The sequence below is a fragment of the Miniopterus schreibersii genome (assembly GCF_964146895.1).
Source record: "Miniopterus schreibersii genome assembly, chromosome: 10".
In the NCBI taxonomy this organism is placed as follows: Eukaryota; Metazoa; Chordata; class Mammalia; order Chiroptera; family Miniopteridae; genus Miniopterus; species Miniopterus schreibersii.
Window position 1 is genome coordinate 23325663 of NC_138110.1, and position 17728 is coordinate 23343390.

The 17728-nt window shown below is 44.6% G+C and overlaps 1 protein-coding gene across 1 annotated transcript in view; it reads right to left on the reverse strand.

Annotated features, from left to right (window-relative positions):
- Positions 1 to 16691, reverse strand: part of SLC14A1 (solute carrier family 14 member 1 (Kidd blood group)) — a 43064-nt gene extending 26373 nt beyond the window's left edge. Inside the window, exon 1 of the mRNA XM_081149836.1 lies at positions 16605 to 16691. The gene's annotated coding sequence lies outside the window, so the exon portion shown is untranslated. The remainder of the gene's footprint in view (positions 1 to 16604) is intronic.
- Positions 16692 to 17728: the final 1037 nt, after the last annotated feature.

Genomic DNA, 17728 nt, shown 5'->3' on the forward strand with positions numbered 1-17728 from the left:
TTGCTCAGAATTGCACATTCTTTTAAAAAAATTTATCTTTATTGTTGAAAGTATTACAGATGTGTCGTCCCCCCCCCATTGATCCCCTCCACTCTGCATCTGCCCCCACCCAGGCCTTCCCCACTCTATTGTCTGGGTCCATGGGCTATGCATATATGCATATAAATTCTTTGATTAATCTCTCCCCACCCACCCATCCACCCACTGCCTTCCTTCTGAGATGACAGTTTTACTTCCTCCTTTCCAATGTGGATGCCTTTTATGTTTTCTTCTTGTCTGATGGCTGTGGCTAGGGCTTCCAGGACTATGCTGAATAAGAGTGGTGAAAGTGGACACCCCTGTCTTGGTCCTGTTCTCAGGAGAAATGGTTTTAGTTTTTGCCCGTTGAGTATGATGTTGGCTGTAGGTTTGTCATATATGGCCTTTATTATGTTGAGGTATGATCCCTCTATTCCCACTTTGCTGAGAGTTTTTATCAAAAATGGGTGTTGGATTTGTCAAATGCTTTTTCTGCATCTATTGATACGATCATGTGATTTTTGTCTTTCAGTTTGTTTATGTGATGTATCACATTTATTGATTTGCGAATATTGTACCAGCCTTGCATCCCTGGAATAAATCCCAGTTGGTCATGCTGTATGATCTTTTTAATATATTGCCGGATCCAATTTGTTAATATTTTGTTGAGGATATTAGCATCTATGTTCATCAGGGTTATAGGCCTATGATTCTCTTTCTTTGTAGTGTCATTATCTGTTTTTGGAATTAGGATAATGCTGGCCTCATAAAAAGAGCTTGCAAGTGTTCCTTTCTCTTAGATTTTTTGGAATAGTTTGAGGAGGACAGGTGTTAGTTATTTGAATGGTTGGTAAAACTCCCCTGTGAAGCCATCCAGGGCAGGGCTTTTGTTTGCTGGGAGTTTTTCTATTATTGCTTCTATTTCATCAGCTGTTATTGACCCATTTAGGTTCTCTGATTCTTCCCGACTCAACTTTGAAAGATTGTATTTTCCTAGGAATTTGTCCATTTGGTCCACATTGTTCAGCTTGTTTGCATACAGTTGCTCATAGTATTTTCTTACAATCCTTTGTATTTCTGTGGTGTCAGTTTTTACTTCACCTCTTTCATTTCTGATTTTATTTATTTGATTTCTCTTTGTTTCTTGATGGGTTTGGCTAAAGGTTCATTAATCTTGTTTATCTTTTCAAAGGACCAGCTCTTGGTTTCATTGATCTTTTGTATTGTTTTTTTAGTCTTTATGACATTTTTTTCCACTCTGATCTTTATTATTTCCTTCCTTCTACTTACTCTAGGCTTTTCTTGTTGTTCTCTTTCTAAGACTTTAAGTTGTAGTGTTAGATAGTTTATTAGAAGTTTTTCTTGTTTCTTCAGGTAAACCTGTAGTGCTATGAACTTCTCTCTCAGGACTGCTTTCACTGTGTCCCATAGATTTTGGGTTGTTGTGTGTGCATTTTCATCTGTTTCCAGAAAGTTTTTCATTTCTTCCTTGATCTCTTTGGTAACCCATTCATTGTTTAATAACATGCTATTTAGCCTCCATGTGTTTGAATGTTTTTGAATATTTTTACTGTTGTTGATTTCTAAGTTCATGCCATAGTCCGAGAAGTTGCTTGATATGATTTCAACTTTCTTGAACTTGTAGAGACTTGTTTTGTGTCCTAACGTGTGGTCTATCTTTGAGAATGTCCCATATGCACTTGAGAAAAATGTATATTCTGCAGCTTTGGGGTGAAATGTTCTGTAAATGTGAATTAAATCCATGTGATCTAATGTGTCACTGTTTCCTTATTGATTTTTTGTTTGGAAGATCTATCCAGTGAAGTCAGTGGGGTGTTAAAGTCCCCTACTATGACTGTATTGTTGTTGATCTTTCCATTAAAGTCCTCCAGAAGGTTTTTTACACATTTAAGTGCTCTTATATTGGGTACATATATGTGTATCATGGTTATATCCTCTTGTTGGATCAATCCCTTTAGTATTATGTAGTGACCTTTATAGTCTCTTGTTATGGCCTTCATTTTGAAGTCTATTTTGTCAGATAAGAGTATTGCTACCCTTGCTTTTTTCTTCATTTCTATTCGCATGGAAATTTTTTTCCATCCCTTCACTCTCACCCTGTGTGAGTCTTTTGTTCTGAGTGGGTCTCTTATAAATAGCATATATTTGGGTCATGTTTTTTTATCCATTCAGCCACCTTATATCTTTTGATGGGAGCATTTAGTCTATTTACACTTAAGCTTATTATTGATAGGTACTTATCTATTGCCATTTTAATTTTTTATGCCTGTTTCTCTCTCTCAATTTCTACTTATTACAGCTGTCCCTTTAACATTTCTTGTAATGCTGGCTTGGTGATGATAAACTCCTTTAGCCTTTTTTTTGTTTTTTTTGGTCTGGAAAGCTCTTTATTTCACCATCTATTTTGAATGATAGCCTTGATGGATAGAGTAGTCTTGGTTTCAGATCTTCGCTTTTCATTGACTTGAATACTTCATGCCATTCTCTTCTGGCCCATAGAGTTTCTGATGAGAAATCAGCTGACAGCCTTATGGAAGCTCCTTTGTAGGTAAAAGTTAGCTTTTCTCTTACAACTTTAAGATCCTCTCTTTGTCTTGAATTATTGGCACTTTAATTATGATGTGTCTGAGCGTGGGCCTCTTTGGGTTCTTCTTGCTTGAGACTCTCTGTGCCTCCTGAACTTGTGTGACTTTTTTCTTCACCAGGTTAGGGAAATTTTCTGCCATTATTTCCTCAAACAAATTCTCAAACATTGCTTATTCTCTTCCCCTCCTGGTACTCCTATAATGCAAATATTGTTACATTTTATATTGCCCCACATCTCCCTTAAAATGTCCTCCTGTTTTTCAATTTTTTCTTAATCTCTGATTGATTTTTTTCTACACTATCTTCTAATTTGCTGATCCAACCCTCAGCTTCCTCTAATCTTCTGTTTATTCCTTCCAATGTATTCTTTATTTCTCCTATGTCGTCCTTCATAGTTTCCATATCTTTTCTCATGCTGTTGAGCATCCTTATAATCAGTATTCTGAACTCTATATCTGATAGATTGCTTATCTCCATTTCATTTAGCTCTTCTTCTGGAGAATTCTCTTGTTCTTTCATTTTGAGCTTGTTTTTCTTGTCTCCCCATTTTGGCTGCCTGTTTGGGTTTGTTTCTATGTATTAGGTAGATCTGCTAGGACTCTCAGTCTTTTTGGATGGTCTCTGGTGCAGGCCAATGTCAGACACTGTTTATGACTGGCCTTGTGTACCCTGTTTGGAACTATCAACAATCTACAGCTTGTGGTTCTCTCTACTGGGGCTTGGTGCATTTGGACAGAACCAATATGAGCACCAAGGTCTGCTTTTCCAAGTCTCAGATCCAGAAGCAGATCAGGCAAAGACTCAAAGCACCCAGCAATCTGCCTTTGCCTGCAGGTTGATTAATCTGAGTCTCTTAATGAGCCTTAGGCTATAGACCACAGCAAGGCGTAAAAGCCACAGGGTTGGGTGAGAGGTTTTCCAATGGGTGGGGCAATTGCTTTCCCCCAGGGAAAAGCTGCCTGGCTGGCAAAGGTCTGCCTGAAAAAGATGTCCTCTGCAGTATGGGGGAATGACTCAGCACAAGAATCCAGATGGCTGCTTTCTAAGTTCTGTCCCAAGAGCCAGCATCCCTAAATTTTCCTCACACAACTCCAGTCTACTCTGCCCTCCCTCTGCTGGAGCCCAAGATGAGTGGCTACACACGAAATTTTGTGCATTGACCCTTTAAGAGGGTGCCTGCAATTCCAGTCGTCTCTCCTTGGCAGACAGAAAGCCTGTTGCTTTTCACAGCCAGATGTTATGTGGGCACCTTTCTCAGTTCTGGTGCTCTGGGCTGGGGAGCCCAACTTGGGGTTTAGGCCCAGAGTTCTAAGTGGGAGCCTCCCCACAGCTTAGATATCCCTCCAGACCTTCAGCTGCTGCCTGTGGGATCCTGGCCAGCCCTCTTGTGCCTTGGCACCTCCTACCAGTCTTCAGTTGATTATTCAGGATGGTGTTTCTGTATTTTAGTTGTAATTCCAGTTAGGTCCTGAGGAGAGTGTCAGTGTAGCTTCCACCTAATCTGCTGTCATCTTGAAATCCCTCAAGAATTGCACATTCTGATTCACCGCTATGGAGTGCTGATGGATGGATAAAGATACAAATGAGGCTATAGCTGTACAGATCTGATTGGATGGGGCAGATCTCAGCCCATTGGTTGAAATATGATTCCAGGAACTCTTTTATAAGTGTTGGCTCAGCCATCAGAGCACAGTGGGGGAGTCTTGGCAGCCCAGCCTGTTGCTTTTCCCTGAAATGCAGCATATGTCAGAGCCCCCTGTAAACAATGGCTGCTACACTCTGATTATAAATTTGGGCCCATAACCACAAGAAATTTTTTTTGACAGGTATATTCCTTCTTGAAGTCAAGAAGAGAAAGCCCAAAAAACATTTAGTTCCCGCCCTCAACCCCAATAAAAGCAGAATCTCAGGTCCATGAAAGACTGCACCCTTTCTCTCTCCTCATGATCCTATTGTGTGGCCCCAGGTATGCTGTGCAATTAATTTCCAGGTTCTATGAGTAATAAACCTTTATCAAAGTTTCCTGATGGTCATTGCTGAAGAATGTCTTGCAGTTGTCATGAGAACCACAGGTTCTAGCCACAACACTGGTTATTGATAGGCTGAAACCAGCATAAACCAACCATTGACATGCCTTGTTTTGTTTGGTGCCCCAACCGGGAATCAAACCAGCAAACTTTCAGTGCACAGGGTGATGCCCAACCGACTGAGCCACACCAGCCAGGGTCATTGACATGTCTTTATAGACCTTGTCCTAGAGCCACCTCCACACATACCCAGGCAGCCTTCTGCTTGAGTGGCCCTGGTCAGGGGCTGTGGGTGTCTATTGAGTGTCAAGTCTTCTTGAAAGAACCACCTCCTCTTTTACCCCTTCTCCTTGGGCTCTTCTTGGGCCCTATAAAGCCATACCTTACTACTTTATGTGCTTCTCACAAAACACAGCTTTGCTATATGGTATTCATATGCAGTGCAAAGCTTTTGTGATTCTGAGTAAGACAGACCTGAGTTTGAATTCTGGCTCTAGTTGTGTCCCTTACCTAAGCTAACTTTGGGTATGTCACTCATCTCTGAACCTCACTGTAAAGTGGGGTAAGTTTACTTCCTTTGTAAGGTTGTAACAAAGTTTGATGATGATGTATGTAAAGCTCTGTATCTGACATGGAGAGGTGCCACCATTCTGATGACTGTTTTTCCATAAGGGCTGGCTTATCCTTATGGGGGGGTCCCTCTTCCCACCTTGAACCAGGGGAAATCTTCTTCCTGGCTCTGACATCAGAAGGGGTGTAGTTATGAGCATGGAGAGAAGTATCACCATTCTGATGACTGTCTTTCCATAAGGGCTGGCTTATCCTTATGGGGGGGGGTCCCTCTTTCCACCTTGAACCAGGGGAAATCTTCTTCCTGGCTCTGACATCAGAAGGAGTGTAGTTATGAGCATGGAGAGAAGTATTGAGCAAAAACCCTGAACCAGGCAGGTGGTTGATGAGGCTCGCCAAGTTCTCATACTGCAGGATCCTAAGATGCCAGGGTCTGCTGTCGATGAAGTGCTGTGGCTTTGGAAAGAACTCCTATGCTGAAGATCAGAGGGACAACTGGGCTCCCAATAACAGTGCATACATGGGTCCTTAGGTATTTTAAAACAGTCCTAATTGCACAATTCAATGACTTTTTCTCAGTTCTTTCTCCAGTACCGCCTGGTATCATTTATGGAGCATCACTTGCTGTTTAATCACTGACATAGTTTGCCCTTCCCAGCTCCCCTGTGTGTTTTCCAGTGCTTCTCCTGGTTGTGCGTTCCTCTGCTCTCTTCGTTCTCTGGACTCATTTTCCACTTCTCTGGCCCAATCACAATGGAACTTACGAGAACTTTCCTCCTTGTTGAGTTTCTCCGTAGAGTTTTGGCCCCTAGAAGGTTCTCTTGCTCTTCTTTACCCACCTACTTCCTCCACCTTGACACCCAGCTTTAGCTTCTCTTCTATTTGGATTTTATAGCAGACTTCTGTCCACAATGGCCTTCTGGGAACTTAGAGCAATTCGTGTCAATATCCCCCACTAAGCAAGTGACCACACCCCCAGCTCTGCGATCAGCTCTGGTATCATCTTTTATTAAAAGACAATTACGCTGCACAGTTCTACCTGGGCTGGAAGATACCGGATGACAAGGTCAGGATCTCTTATTCCTCTTTATTCATAACATCTCTTCCTCTCCAGAGAGGTTTTGAGGAAGTTCATAATATATATGTAGGAGGAGATAAGAATAGGTGAAGAAACGGGGAAGAAAGAAGAAAACTTTGGATAATGACATGATTTTAATGTTTCTTCTACAACATCTTGCATTTGTAGGTATTTCTCAGGACATGTTGTTTGACTCAGAAATTATTCCAACTCTATTTCATGTTGATTACTGCTTGGCAGCGATCGAGCCACAGGCAGTTTAACGTTTCAAATCATTTGTACCACAAGCCTACGGGGCAAGGCCGCGCTCAGGAATTCTGATGGCAGGACGGCTGCAGAAGTCCCTTCTGCATCCTGCATCCCGAGCAGGCCTTCTCTAAGTGGAAGAGAAAGTGTTAAAGAAAAGACTCTCCCTCTGCTCTTTCTGTGCTCTCATCCCCCCATGAAGAGAGAAGCAAAGGAGCACGCCTGGAACAGAACGTTCCTCTGCAGTGTATTCCGACCCCACAACGTTTAGTTTGGTAAACAGCCAGACAAAGGCACCAGATCAAAGCCCAAACTCCCAGAACACCACTGGGGGTTACCCTTTGTGGTAGGCATTCCCTGGCCAAGAGGAGCCAAGAGGCAAGCGGGCACACAGTACAAATGCCTCTCTCAACTCTCCCCCCCTCCTCTGCCTGCCCTTGCCAGAGCAGCAGGGGGATGGGGGATGCCAGGAGGCACTGCGGTGCCTCCATTTTTAGCTCTTAAATGCACTTATGCAGTTGTTAAGTGCTTCTATTCAGCTCTATTTAATAGCTGGGGGTTCCTCCTGTACACAGCAGAAGAGTGAGGGGATTTCTTTCCCTACCAATGACTTTTATCAGATGTGTACACACATCATCTTTTTTCCCCCAGCTTTTAAGTTAAATTCAGGCCAGTGTAAGGCCCATCAGGTAGGACTCTGGCATCTACAGCCAGTGCCTGAGGGTGTGTAGGTTGTGCACCACACAAATGCACTGTGTCTAAGGGGCACCATTAGCATCCTCCTTTTATGTATTTACAGAAAAACTCCTGCAGGTGGTGCTAAAATGTCTTGAGAAAGGGGTGCCAGGATGCCTTTGCACAAAGGGGACGTTTTGGCTAGCAGTCGTCTTGCTGGCGTTTAAAATTTTTTTTCCCCAATGAGGATTAATAGGGAAAGGGGTAGGAGGAGAATCATTTAAATCTCTTTATACTAGGTTGAGGAAGGGAGAGGTGTTGGGAAAAAGTGAGGGTTGGGGCTGGCATCTCCCTGTTTCCCTGATCCTCTCCCTCTCTCTCACCCCCCCTCTTTCTCTCTCTCTCTCTCTCTCTCTCTCTCTCTCTCTCATTAATCCTCACCTGAGGGTATTTTTTTCCATTTTGAGAGAGAGAAAGAGAGAGAGAAAGATCGAGGTGAGAGAGGCACATCTACTGGTTGCCTCCCACGTGTGCCCCAACCAGGGCTGGGGATCGAACCTGCAGTCCAGGCACATGCCTTAGACTGGTAATCAAACCCTCCTGTGCACAGGCCAGTGCTTTAACCACCGAGCCACACCCGCCAGCCAGGGCTCCCTGACCCTCTCTCGAAGGTAATTCACAACTTATTTGATTGTTTCCTCATAATTAAAGATACAATGGTACCTTGGTTTTCGAATGTAATCTGTTCGAGTTCTGAAATGTTGGGAAACCGAGGGATCCACAGCTGACAGCCAGGCCTCAGGATCGTGCCCTCGGCGGAAGCCACGTGGCGTGTTCAACTTCCGGGGTGTGTTCGAAAACTGAAGCATTTCCTTCCGGGTTCACAGCGTTCGTAAACCAAAATGTTAGTCGACGGAGACATTCAAAAACCGAGGTGCCACTGTATTGTGATATTGTTCTGGCCAGAAGAATATACCTAAGGAACTAACAGTAAAGGTAGAACAAGATCCCTACTGTACAGGACAAGGCCCAACAAGCCCGCCCAATAATTACCGCCCCCCTGAGTTCCCACAGAAAGAACAAACCAGTCACGCTCCGGCCACGCATAACCCCATTACTCATTGTAAGACATTGTGTTTAAATCGTCCCTTTTGTGTTGCTAAAGGTCCCCCCTTGTTTCCTGTAACAAAGCTGACAACCTAACAAATTCGTGGAAACCCCTTCACCGCTGTGCCTTTGTGGTTACTGAGCATAAAATGAGGGACGAACTGAGGGTCAGGGCTGCAGTTCGGCTCTCACATGGGTGAGACGCCGCAACTGTAGCCGCTGGCCAGCTAAGAAAGGCTCCACAATTCAAACACAAACTCTGGTGGTCGTCTGTCGCGCGTCCCCCCAGAACAATATCGCCCCAAACTTACGCAGTTGAACTTTAGTTTATAATTAAGCCATGAAGAAGGAAAAAAGATGGGATGGCACCACCATAGCAAATGGGGCTTTCTGCACCAGGGGGCTGGCCAACTGTGAGAGGTTCTTGGCAAAGACATGAGCCCCCAGAGGTTGGGTGGGATGGGTTGAAGCCATTCCCAGCCAGGCCCCCGGATCCGGGCTTACTCAGGGGGCATCACGGAGAGGGCTGGAGGTATGTGCTGAATAAAGCGAGGCCGCCCTCTGGAGCTCAGGAGTGGCAGCTGGCTCCTCACGGCTGGTTGTCCCAACTGGAGGCTTCATTACCGCCTGATTGAAGGACTCTGTGGTTATCAGAAGTGCTCCCTATCACCATCCCCCTGCCTTCCACCGATGGGCAGCCAAGAGCCAGAGAGGGACTCAGTGTCTCCACCCCCGCCCCCCTTGCCTGTTTCCCCTGTGCTGGGAACTGAGACGTACTAGTTCCCACGGGACTTGTGCTTCACCCACCAGCTTCTCACTTGCCTCACTGATTAGAAGAGGAGTTGGACGGATTCTCAGTCTTGTCTGCACGCTGGAATTACCTGGGGGGAAGGAGGGCTTTTTAAAAATGCTGAGAGCGGGTCTTTTTCCTGGAAAGTCTGATGTAATTGGTTTGGGTATGAGAGCGGTAAAAGTCCTCTTGGTGATTCCAACATGCAGGAAAGGTTGAGAACCACTGGGCTGAATCTAATCCTAATTCCTCACCCTCCAAAATAAAACAGTGTGTGTCAGGGTGGGACCAGGTGGATTTGAGAGTTTGACAGACCAGGTTCAAGTTCTAGCCAGCCATAACACCCCTGGGAAAATTACTTCACCTTTCCAAACCTTAATTCCATTAAGAAATTTATGGAGGGCAATAATACGTATCTTGCCAAACAGAAAGATTAAACAGGATCGGGCCACATGATAGGCATCCAAGCAAAGGTAACCTTTATTATTATTCCTTCATAAAGCAGTTCCTACCCCTGACTTCCTTATTTCTGCCAGTGGTGCTGTCATTATCCGAGTTCTTAGGCTCAACGAATGTTTGATGAGTGAGCCCTGGATGGTAGATCTGACCATCTCACCCATGAAGGAGAAGGGAAGGTTTATTTCATTCACTATTTTTCAGGTTCTTAAGTCTTCCCAGTGTGGTCCACAGACCAGTAGCACCCACATTCTTGGGAAGTTGTTTAGAAATGAGGATTCTCAGCCTCAGTGGGACCTTCAAAATCAGAATGTGCATTTCAACCAGATCCCCAGGGGGTCTGCATGCGCATTTAACTTTGGAAAGAACTGATCTCAAGCATCCCTGTCCTTGAAACTTAGTGAAAAGGAATGAATTGAAGCCCCTGGAGTGGTGACAGCTTACAAATTCCAGTGTCTCTGTTGGAGACACCATGGCGAGTCCAAGTGAGTCATGGTTACTTTCCAGCAGGCAGCGTGGAGCAGGCTGTCACACGCTGGGCCATGCTGGTGGATGGCAGAGCTCTAGGCACGGCCTCATCATTCCATTAGGCTCCATCAAGCCACTCCATCAGGTTCCACCCTCTGCCTGGTGCTAATTGCTTCACATGGGCTGGGTGAGAGCCTTACCGCCCCCAGTCACTATGAGAGATTATCACAGGTCACGAGAGGGTGACGCTTGCACGCATAGGGACAAGCCACTTCCTGCCCAGGGAGTCTGGTAAGGGCTCCTATGGTCCAGCCAGAGGCCACAGGACGGACACGCCCTGCACTTCAGGAGTGACCCCCATACCCAGGGTCTTGGGGATGGTCCCTACGCATTTTCCTGGTTGGCTTCCAGAGCTTGGTTCTCCATCTTAGATTTCTTGGCCTTTTTACGCAGGACCTTTGCAATGATCTCTGCACCCCCACCCCAATACACAACTCCTTTGCCCAAAAGGCAAAACGCCCTGTGTGGAACTGTACTTTCTATAGCCTGCACTGCAACAATAGAGATGTTAAATACACTGTTCAAATTACATTTGCAATACCTCTAACCCCAGGGCAAGGACAGGTAAATCTCTTCCATTAAGGCTCCTTGTGGGAAGGTGACTCTTCAGGCTAGGACTGCAATCATTGGCAGGCATCTCCCAGGGTGTTTCTCTTTGCCTCACAGCATTGATCATTAGTTGCGATTACAAAATTGTGTGAGTACTTGCTTCATCTAGTTTGCCCACTAGAACGCAAACTTCCTTAGGGCAGAATCTGGGCTTGTTTTGTTCATAGCTGTAACGCCAGTTTCAGGCTCAGTGTCTGGCTCGTAGAGATTCAATAGCTATTCATTGAGTATATGGCTGAATAAATGTGATTCTCTGGAGACTTGAAGGGTTAGGGTGAGTATTTGCACAGTACTGAAATAGATGTGTGTGTGTGCGTGTGTGTTTGGTGTGGCAAGAGGGTAGAGATGAATTTGCCCCAAATATAATCCTCAGAGCAGGCTACAGCATTATGACCGAGACATGTAGTCCAGGGGGCAGTGCTCTTGCCATCTGGAACACACCAGATGACCACTCCTACCATAGGTCAATCAGCCTTAGGGACGAAGCACCCAGCACTCCAGCTTTCTGGTCAACCATACTCAACGGCTTTGGCTTGCCTCTCGGTGTGTCCTAAAACTGGGGAGGACTGAGCCCTAGCTCCAGGTATGCAGGGTGCTTGGCTCTGTTAGGATGAGAAACTTGGGCTCAGAGGCATTTGACAAACTCCCCAGGCCTCACAGCTAATAAGTGTTTTTCTTAGCGGTTATGCACTCTCATGTGATCCGGCGTCATTTTGGGAACCAGTGAGGTGGGGGACAGGTCTGAGACCGGGAGACTAGGCCTCAGGGGACAGCCCGCAGTGGAAAAGGGGAGCAGAGGGGCCTTGCCTGTGTTTTGGAGGTGCTCTGGCGCCCTCTCGCGGCAATCTGTATCATAAGCCCCAGAAGAATAAAAAATGCTTAGCCCGCCTGAGTTAAGTGATCATTCACACAGGATGTGTCAGCACGCAAAAGGCACAGCAGCAGGCAGTGGAGATGCCAAGGAAAAGGAAGGGAAGCTGGTAAAGATAATCCGGCTTGGTCCTAAGTACCTGTCAGCCTCTGCTGCTCATCTCTTTGCAGACACCTTGGCTCTCTCCCTTGATCTGAGGATGAGCAGCGGCTCTCAAATGGGTGTTCACAGAATCACAGGGCAGCCTTGGAGTGCAGCCTCTGGGCTCCAGCTCCAGGGTTTCTGATTATTAGGTCCGAAGGGGCCCCAGGGTCTGCATTCTTAAACCACATCCAAGTGGTTCTGATGCAGGTGGTTCTTGGACCACACTTTCAAAAAGCCATACTGTTTAATGTTAATATTTAGCTTAAAAAAATGAATTCTTTAATCATAAATTAAAAATATGGTTCCCAAACCAGTTGCTAAAAGGAATTCAGAGGCACTCACAGGTTACTGTCTTATTTCTGTTCTGACCTGGGAAAAGATGAAACATACAACTCTACAAAACACTTATTTCTCAAAAAGCAAAGTTAAACATCTTAACAGAATTCAAATGAATAATTTGAAAAGAGTGCATCCAAAACTTGAGTTCCTTGGAAGTGTGCTTCTGGAGATGTTAGTAAGTGGGCACATAGAAAGCCTTCTCTGATAAGGCAAGGATCACAGCATCGCTGAAGCATGCCGGCATTAGAGTCTTCGAGAAGGCCACAACAGAGAAAGATGCTTAACTTCATTTAGCTAATGCACCTGGATCTTGTTGAATCGTGTGACTTTTTTTCTTTTCTTTCTTTCTTTTTTTTCTTTTGGTTACACGTTTATTAAGGTTCATGATAGACCAGTTTGGGAAATACTATCCTAGAACAATAGGAATGTAAATTAAATTTTTTTCTGGGTTCTGAAAATAATTCTTATAAGTGGGAAAGAACAGTCTTTTCAATCAGTGGCTCTGGGACAACTGGATACTCACATGCAAAAGATCGAGAATTCTACCTCTCATTGCATACATAAGCTACCTCAAAACGGATCAAAGAAAGACCTAAATATAAGGGATAAAACTAGGAACTCTTCGAAGAAAAGTCTTCACCACCTTGGATTAAGCAGTGTTTTTTTTGTTTTTGTTTTTTTTTTTTAGATATGACACCAAAAGCACAAACAACAAAAGAAATAATAGATTAATTGGGCTTTATCAAGATTAAAAAAACACTTTTGTGTTTCAAAGGGAAAAGACATCCCATAGAGTGGTAGAAAATATTTTCAAATCATATATCTGATAAGAAACTTGTATTCAGAATATGTAAAAAACTCTTACAATAATAATGAGACGAATAACCTAACTTTAAAAATGGGCAAAATATTTGAATGGATGTGTCTCCAAAGAAAATATACAAATGGCCGACAAGGATATGAAAAGATGCTCAACCTTAGCCACTAAGAAAATGCAAATCAAAACCACAATTAGATATCACTTCCCACCCACTGGGATAGCTAGAATCCAGCTAGAATCAAAGAAGACATAATATAAGTGTCGAGGAGCAGGTGGAGAAAATCAGGGGCCATGTCAGACGACGCAGTCACACTGGAAAACAGTCTGACAGTCCCCCCAAAGGTTAAACATATAGTTACCACATGACTCAGTAATTCCACTCCTATGTACAGATCCAAGTGAAACAAAAACACACAGAAACTTATAATAAATGTTCATAGCAGCATTATCACAATAGCCAAAGAAAGTGGAAACAATCCAAATACGCATTACTTGATGAGTGGATACAGAAAACAAGGAACGGCAATACAATGGCTTATTACTTAGCAGTAAAAATAAATGAAGTGCTGATCCACGCTCCAGCGTGATGAACCTTGAAAACGCTATGCTAAGTAAAAGAAGCCAGTCACAAAGGGTCACGTGTTATATGGCTTCATATACCTGAAATGTCCAGATTAGGCAAATCTATGCAGACAGGAAATAGATTAGGGATTACCTGGGGCTGAAGGGGTGAGGGAGTGGGGAGTGACTGCCATTGGATATGGGGTTTCTTTCTGCCAATGAGTGCAGGGTTTCTTTTGGGGGTGATGAAAATATTCTCAACTTAATGGTGGTAATGTTGCAAAATTCCGTGGATGTGCTAAAAACCATGGGTTGTATGCTGTAAGTGGGTGAATTGTGTGGTATGTGAATTATATCTCAATAGGTGTTGTTAAAAAATCCTCTAAGTTCCTTCCTCCATAGAGGCAGTGGAACGATCTTGAAAGTTATATATGAAAAAGAATCTTTATTTTTACATTGAGTTTTCAAACTAAAAGAAGAGCTGCTTGCTGCCCAAGCTGACATGGTGAGAGGGACATAAAAATACATTCCTGGAAAAGAGAATGGGAAACATTATCCTTGGACTAAGTCTGCTAATGTGCCCAACAACACTTCAGGCAGCTCAGCTGAGAGTATGAACAGCGTCTCGCCTTACAGTTTCCAGAACACATGCGATCCTCAGAGCAAACTCCTCGCTTGCTGTGGCTATTCGGGGTCTTTTGTGGTTCCACATAAATTATAGGATTAATAATTTAATCCTAGTTCTAGTTCTGTGAAAAGTGCCTGATATTTTGATCAGGATTGCATTGAATCTCTAGGTTGATTTGGGTGGTATGGACATTTTAACCGTGTGATTCTTCCCATCCATGGGCACGGTACAGGGTGGGGCACAAGCAGGTTTACGGTTGTCCCCATGGAAAATAATACAATAATTAATAAATAATGACACAAGAATGAACTCTGTGTTTTGTGTACTCACAGCCGTAACCCTACTTTGCCCCACCCCTATACAGGCTCCCATTTATTTATATCTTCTTCAGATTCTTTCTTCAATGTCTTATAATCTGCTGAGTACAGGTCTTTTACCTCCTTGGTTAAATTTATTCTTAGGGATTTTTTTTTTGGATACAATTGCAAGTGGCTTTGTTTTCTTAGTTTCTCTTTTTGATAGCTCATTATTAAAGTATAAAATGCCACTGATTTCTGAATATTTATTTTGTATTCTGCTATTTTACTAAATTCATTGATCAGTTCTAGTAGTTTTTGTGTGGAGTCTTTAGGGTTCTCGCTGTATAGTATCATGTCATCTGCAAACAATGACAGTTTTGCTCCCTCCTTTCCAATCTGGATGCCTTTTATTTCTTTTCCTGTCTGATGGCTGTGGCCGGGGCTTCCAGCACTGTGTTGGGTAAGGTGGTGAAAGCGGACACCCCTGTCTTGTTCCTGGTCTTAAGGGAAACACTTTAATTTTTCCCCACTGAGTATGGTGTTAATTGTGTGGGTTTGTCGCATATGGCCTTTAGTATGTTGAGGCATGTCCCTTTGATTCTCACTTTGCTGAGGGGTTTTTTTTTAAAAATTATAAATGGGTGCTGGATTTTGTCAAACGCTTTTTCCCCATTTATTGATATTATACGATTTTAAACCTCTATTTTGTTCATGTGGTGTATCACATTAATGGATTTGGAAATATTGGATCAACTCTACATCCCAGGAATAAATCTCACTTGATTATGGTGTATGATCTTTTCAAGGTATTGCTGAATTCGGTTTGCTAATATTCTGATGAGGATTTTTACATCTATGTTCATCAGGGACATTGGCCTATAATTTTCTTTTTTATAGTGTCTCTATCTGGTTTTGGAATCAGGGAAAACCAGCAACATTGCCATCACTTGGGAACTTGTAAATTGTACCATCTCAGGCCCCACCTGTGGCCCACTGACCCAGAATTGGCATTTTAACAAGATCCTCTGGAGTTTGTGTGCATATAAAAGTGTGGGAAGCATCACAGCTTAGTTCATTTGATTCTCCCAGCAAACCCATGAGGCTGTTGCTGTTATTACTCCCATTTCATGGATGGTAAAGTGGAGGGCAGCCGAGAGAGATCACTTGATGCAAAGTCATGGAGCGGATACAGCCAGCCGCAGAGCAGGAACTGGAAGTGGCTCTGTGACACCCCAGTCCTCACCTTCACACTCAGACACTGTTTTCCTCTCCCCATGGAAGCCCACCCAGCAACCCCTTTCTTCCTTCAGACAACAGTCTCAGGAGCCCAAACATCAACTGAATCAAGCAGCAAGGATTCCGGCGCCCAGCAATATGTTCAAGCCCAAGAGTGTGTTGTGTCCACATAGTTAAAAGATGAAGTCCCTGGCCACAGATTTTGTCACCTAGTCGAGGAAGACCCACCCAGATGAAACAAGCAATACCAGACACTATAAAAGGAAGGGTTAAATTGTAGGGTCAATATCACATTGTATATTGAAACTACAGTTTTCTTAAAGAATATGAAAGCTGCTAAAAATTTATGCTGAAGGTAAATTGAAGTTTCTTAGGGGATAAATGCACAAAGCATTTATATTTCCTTAAGTTGTGCCAGACCACAACGCGACCCTTTCCCCCAGTGTCGGCAGTGACCGTGACACCCACAGGCTCTTCTCTGAGTCATTTGGGGACAGCTGTGATAGTGGGGAAGGGTCGCACAGGCCCTCCTTGCCACACCTGCTCAGGCCACCTGCCCAGGCCACACTGTAAATGACATTCTGGTGGGTCCTTCTGCCTCAGACAGACTCCTCAAGAAGCAAGGGGTGGAGAAAGGAGTGAGAACCGCCCCTGTCCCTATCCCACCCCGGGCCACACCAAGCAGTTCACAGAGGGGTGGAGCCTTGTCTCACTATCAAAACTCACCTATTGTTTTCTCACCACCAACGGTCGCATTGTTTGCCCTCTTTCCGTTCCAGGGCCCCCTGGCCCCCATGCCTGCTCTATGCATTTCTCTGTGCTGTTTTCCTCCGTCTCCTTTACCTCTTAGCTGTTTCTCTGGGCCGGCCTTCCTGCCTGCCGTCTTGGTGGAGCTCCCTGTCTATTTGTCCACCTGCTGTCACCGCTTCCCCACCCCTTTCACTTTCTGTCCCCACCCTGAGGCAGCCCATCCTGTACCTGCTCACACAGCATACCTGCAGCCTCTTACCCGGAGCCACCACTCTCCTCCAGGCCAGCGGTGCCCATCGGGCCAGGGAGATGGACCCCAAACTGAGAGCAGCTTGGGGCAGAGGTGCCGCTGACAGTCTCACTGCTTTACTCTTCCTTTCTGGGTCAAGGCCGCCCACTCAGCCGGCGTCAGGGACCAATGTAAAACCTTGCCTGTCTGCTCAGCCTGCTGGGCCGGATGTTTCCTGTTAGTGGTTTCATTTCCTTTATATAGCCTCCTTGGGTTCAGGACTGGGGCCAACAACACTGAAAAAGAGGTACCCTTCACTTTTGAGGATTCTCTGTGCTTCCCGTGGGCTCCCCTCCTGCCTCCAGGTGCCCAGAGCCACTCACTTCACCTATGTCAAGGCCACTATGTCAAGCTGGATTAAAATCCACCTGGGGCTGAGGGTGGCGACGGCTTAACAGTCGGTAGGAGTGACTGATTAGAGGCAGGCTGAGGCCCAAGAAACAGACACCATCCTTGTTTGCAACCCTGGCTGCACACAGAAACCACACTGGGAGCTTTAAAAATACCTGTTCCCAGGCCCACTGCTGACGAAATTGGTCCTGGAGAGGCCCTAGCCAACAGAATCAGGGGATTCTAATGCAGCCAGGACTAAGCGCTGCTTCGCAATGATCTTGAAGTCTGGATCTTGATCCTGCAGCATCTATATGATCCATGAGTTTGTTAGAAGCTCAGATTCTTGGCTCCACCCAGAGTTACCAAATCAAAATCTTTGGAGTTGAGGTCCAGAGATCTGTGTTTTAATTTAATAAGCACTGTAGACGATTCTTATATGCACAAGAGTTTGCAGACCAGTGCATTCCTGCACTCAACGAAGGGAGCAGGGATGACTGGAGGCAGCATCCTATTTCTAAGTCTACTCCAGTGGTTCTCCAAAGGTGGTCCCTGGACTGACAGCATCAGCATCAGCATCATCTGGGAACTTGTTAAAAATGTAAATTCTCTGGTCCTTTCCCAGACCTACTCAATCAGAAACTCTGAGGATGGAGTCAAGCAATCTGTTTCACAAACTTTCTAGGTGATTCTGATGCATGTTCAAATTCGAGTGCTCCTGGTCTATTATTTACCTGCCTTACCTGAGAC